The sequence below is a fragment of the Chrysemys picta genome, chromosome 7 (assembly GCF_011386835.1).
Source record: "Chrysemys picta bellii isolate R12L10 chromosome 7, ASM1138683v2, whole genome shotgun sequence".
Classification (NCBI taxonomy): Eukaryota; Metazoa; Chordata; order Testudines; family Emydidae; genus Chrysemys; species Chrysemys picta.
Window position 1 is genome coordinate 74,359,079 of NC_088797.1, and position 5,253 is coordinate 74,364,331.

The 5,253-nt window shown below is 42.8% G+C and overlaps 1 long non-coding RNA gene across 1 annotated transcript; it reads right to left on the reverse strand.

The window, feature by feature from the left end:
* Positions 1–1,547: 1,547 nt before the first annotated feature.
* Positions 1,548–4,738, reverse strand: LOC135972937 (uncharacterized). Its single transcript, XR_010589550.1, has 3 exons — positions 4,610–4,738; positions 3,351–3,609; positions 1,548–2,165 (listed from the first exon to the last, which is right to left on the reverse strand). It is a non-coding gene; the product is annotated as an uncharacterized LOC135972937 (long non-coding RNA).
* Between the last annotated feature and the right edge of the window lie 515 nt (positions 4,739–5,253).

Genomic DNA, 5,253 nt, shown 5'->3' on the forward strand with positions numbered 1-5,253 from the left:
AAGTTAATCAATTAAACTGAAATAAAAGTGTCCGCACAGCCTTTTGGGCAAGATCTCTTTAAAAATCAAACCCTACATGGTTAAAACAGTGCAACTTTGCACTCTGTAGACAAGTCCTGGTTTGTACAAAGAGGGACAAATATAACATAGTCAAAACTCAGAATCAAACAATTCAAATATGCTAACACATGCATTGCACAAATAGTATCCCCAATGTCAAACATCCAACAAGTCAGGAGATTTGTTTAAGGAATCATAATATTAAAAAACAAATACTACATTTGGAGTTCTTCTCATTTGCCTTCTGGCTTTTGAACCTTTTAAGGTTGATGTTTTCAAGCTTCTCCTCACACCGAGGGCTAGGAATTTTTTTTTTATTTAAATGGCAGCTGATTTTTTGGGTGTTCACATGCATTCCTTGGCTCTAAATAAAAACCACCAGACATCACGATACTTATGATAAAATCGTGAGAGGTGGCCACACTGCATAAAGCAGTTACATATTTCATGCTGTTCTTTTTTTTTTTTTTTTACCAGATAGCTAGACTTCTCATGTGCATTGTGAGGCACGAGGTATTGCTCTTGAAAGTCGGGTTCTTGCTTTGTATTATTTTTTATGAGCCTGATCCTAAAACCATTGAAATGAAAGGGAGCCTTTTCACTGGTTTCAATGAACTTTGGACCAGGACCTTTGAGGACCTTATGTTCTTATTAAGAACATAAGAGCGGCCATACTGGGTCAGACCAATGGTCCATCTAGCCCAGTATCCTGTCTTCCGACAGTGGCCAATGCCAGGTGCTTCAGAGGGAATGAAGAGAATAGATAATCATCAAGTGATCCATCCCATCACCCATTCCCAGCTTCTGGCAAACAGAGACTAGGGGCACCATCCTGGCTAATTGCAACAGACTAAGCAGTAAATAGTAACATAAATAAGACTGGGCTATAAATGTCTCCTAGGAACTTCCAAATGCTTGTTGGAAGGGTTGAATTTTAGAAAATAACACCAAGGTTGTTTTCAGCTTCTGAGATTTTGAAAGCTGATGGTAACTGACTAATATCACAAAGTCAAACATGCTAATAATGTTAGTTATTCTTCAATTTCCAAACATTCATTCATTTTCCATTCCTCATTGCCCACTCAAAATTAACATTATTAGAGTGGAAATACAGTACAAATTAAGAACTTCCTTACAGCCCTATTATGGTGGGGTATTTTTAAACCTGTTTACATTTTATTTTTATTTAAGCATAAACCATGCAGTTCCATTTATTTGACTCAACCTTCAAGCAATCTGTCCATAATTGCAATAGAAAACATTCAAAGCAATTTGCCAAGCACCTATCTGAGACAATAAGCATCCTCAATAAAATATGATTGCTGTGCTCTGAGCACTAATAATCAGCCAAGAGCTCAGTGCTCTCACTTTTAAAAGAAAATATAATTGTTTCTGGACTTTGTATGTTTGCCACCTGTTGCCTTAACTGATTATGATTTATTATTACATTTTGAATATTGAATAATGTAATTGCATAAATAATGCACTGTGAGGAAGGGATGGGTTAAATGGATCCTTAATTAGATTCAACATTGAAGAAATTATATTGTGTTTTTTTCTTGTCACCCTAAATAGCCTAGACACAGTGGCACAAATTCAGAGCTCTAAAACAGAACTTGAATTCAAGTGACGTTGGACCTAACTACATCCAAGCTGGCATTTTATGTAGCACCCAGGAGGGAAAACTTACTAAAACTACCTAAAATATAACTATACAAAAATACAAATAAACCCAGATTAGTATAGCATTTTGTCACAGTCTTTTATTGCATGTGATGATGAGCACTGTTACAACCATGCCCAGTACCCCTCCATACAATCACCCATCTGTTGTAAGTAGACCCAGCCCCTGGATCCCACATGCTTTTAAGACAACTGACCCGGGGTGGGGTCTATTCACTGTTTTTATGTCTCGGTGTCTAGCGCACACTCCTGGGCTCAGACCTCGTGGCTAAAGCCATCCTTGGGACATGGGACTCCACAGTCCAGCTGCCCTCAACCCCGAAACCAGTGCCTCAGACGTCACAAGCCACATCTTACCCTTCATTGATTTATGTGCATTCTCCCAACTAGGTGGTAGTCACTCTAGACTTCTCGTCTAACACCTTCAGGAGCAACATGGAAGGAAAGCAAGGAACACAAACTTAGCAAAGGAATTTCTTAACGACTGTCGCTTTTCTTTTGAAAAGCACTAGAGGGTTACATATCTTTGAAAGATAACAAAAGTCCTGAGTTGCAGCCTCCCCTAGTCTGATCTCACCCCTTCTGTGTGTCTAAGGTCTGTTTACATTTCAGGCCAGGCAGAGTCTTGCTCTGTAAGCCCATCAGTTCTTTGGTGATGGATGGCAGAGTAGCCCAGTGCAGAGTAGCACCCCTCTTAATGTACAGTCTCTCTGCCACATGCTCAGCTGGAAAACTCCATGCAAGTCAAACTTTCCCAATCAGAAAAAACATTGTTCCAAGGAGCTGGGCCATTAGTTGAGAGACAATCAAAGCTGATGGCCCTACACTGTAGTCTTGATGGCTTCTCTCTGACAGTCCTGCCATGAGTTGTCAAGCACCTTTCCTTGGCCCTGCACCTGTCTGGAATGCATGACAATAACCTGTATTGGGTCACGTTAGTCACGTCTTCAGCACGTAACACAAAATGGCGTTCCCAATAAAAAGTGGAGTGCACAATCTGATACAGGTATATCCTACTCTGTCACACACACTGTGAAGATATAAATTCCAGGCCAGATTCTCAGCTAGGGTAAATCAGCATCAGTGTATTGAAGTTAATGGACCCATGCTGACTTACACCTTATGAGAATTTGGCCCACTATATGTAAACTTCCTTATCTATGGCATGTTACTAACACTTTAGATTATGAAAACTGAAGAAAAAAATACTTTTCACTGATGGTGTTCTTTGTTTACTTTCTTCATTTCAGTCCACTTGGAGAGTTAAACTTCGCTGGTCAGTTTAATGTTTGTTTCTAGCTAGTTTCATTTTCTGGCTCTCATGCAGTTCAAAACTTTGCAGGGAAATAACTACACAGAAGGCTTCTTTGTGTTTAAATAATTATTTCATCCTAGTGCTTCAATTCACTCTTTACTGGAAAGCATTTTCCCCCAAATAATACCTGAAGGATAACAGTACAAAATAAAATCAAGTGCTCCCAATTGCTGAGGCAAGAAATCTACAGTGAAACTTGTGCTTAACAAAATGGAGAACAAGAAAGGCTGTTTTATTCTATCATATATTATAATTAAAGGAATTTGCTTAAAGATTCTCCATTAATATTCACCTGGTGGCAAGCAGTCTTAATCTCACACCACTAATGAAAATAGCTTATTAAGTAGTCATTCTTTTTAATAGAGACAGGAGCCTGGGTATGAAGAGCACTGCCGCAAGTTCTCATGTAAATTGTTTGTGATGATCACCAATAACAGAACTGCATCTCGCGCATTCCCAGCTCTATGAGCTTTCACTCAGAATATAGACACTGATGAACGCCACATAGGAAGAGGCCTCCTGGACAGAAGGGAAAGCTGTCATCATTAGACCTATAAAGGTAAAGAGAGAACACGGAAGAAGCAGCTTTTTTCTGTCTGATATGGAGCAGCTGGAATACAGATGCTCCGCAACTTACGCAAGCATTCCATTCTGGAATGCCTTGCGTAACTCGAATTTTGCTTAAACAGGGAACGTATACCCGACCATTAAGCAAAAAAAAAAAAAAAAAAAAAAAAAAAAAAACCTTTCTAGCTTTTTCCGTAAGTGCAGATTTGCGTAAGTCAGGTTTGCGTAACCTGGGGAGCGTCTGTAAGCAAAATCACATTCCCCTCACCATCCACCCTCCTGGACCAGACAGTCACCATCTTCCTCAGCCAAGAAGGAACCAGAGAGGAGCAATAGCTTTGGGAGCAGAGGAGCTTTCCTAGCCTCAGGTCTGCCCTGTGATGGTGGAATTGTGCATTTTTTTTGGTCATAGTAACCAAAGCCCTTGCTGCCCAGCAATTCCCCTGCTGCCCTGACTCTCATTGACTGACTAAGCCAGCTCCCTTCTGCCTGGCAATCCCCATGCTAACTTGACTCTTCCTGACCAAACTGACTCTGCTTTGTACCGCTTACCGACTTGCTCATTAACTCTCTGCCTTGTTACTCTGTACGCCAACTATTTGTACTTTGTGCAGACTCACCCCTGCAGCACCTCCTGCTGGTTGCCCTTGGGAATTAGCTCTCTCAGCCTTGGAGCACCCTCTGCAGGCCAGAGATCTGCCTTGCCACTGGCCCCGTGTCCCTCCCAGGACAACGGTGCCCCTTTCTCTGGATGCTACCCCCTGGCAGTACCCCCACAGTTTTGGGTCTCCCCCCTCCTAGGGGAACCCCCACCCACTATCCCCACTTCGTCTCAGTCTTGGCTACTGCCCAGTCTCCATCTAGCCCCCGTTTACTGGGGCAGACTGCAGTATCAGCCACTCATCACAGGCAAAGGGGTTCGGACCTGCTGCCTCTGCCTACCCATGGGCTGCCTCCTGCAACCCAGTACCTAATAGGACTTACCAGGCCTGCAGCCTGGGGCTTTCCTAAGCTGGAGCTCCCCAGCCCCCTTGGCCTTTCCCCAACCCTGCTGCACTCCAGGTACTTAGTTAAGCTCCTTGCAGCCAGGCCCTTCTCTCTCCAAACACAGAGAGAGACTGCCTGCTTGAGTTTCTGGCTCAAGCCTTTATAGGGCCAGCTGGGCCCTGATTGGGGCATGGCCCCAGCTGAGCCTGCTTCTTCCCCAATCAGTCCAGGCCTCTTGCCCTTCCACAGCCCTCCTCCGGCTGTTTTAAACCCCTCAGGGTAGGAGCTGGGTAACCACCCCGCTACAGTACTATTAAAATTTTCCTATTAAATTAAAGACATCATTTCATGAAGCAGAGTTTGTGCACTTCAAAACTTGTTCCACTCTGTGGCTAAAAGTGTCTGTCTCACCATTATTAACATGTTGCTTGATCAGATGACACTCTTGTCGATTCCATGCTATTCAACTGGTGTGCACCAGGTGGCAACACTGTCCCCATTTCATGCTTATACTCTCTTGAGCTGCACATGTCTCTAGATGTGCATGACCAAGGCCTGTCTGATCACCTAATAATATGCAGTTCTCTATGCTGCACTATCCTACTGTTCAGCTCTGCTTCTTTCTTATATGGGATCCTTTT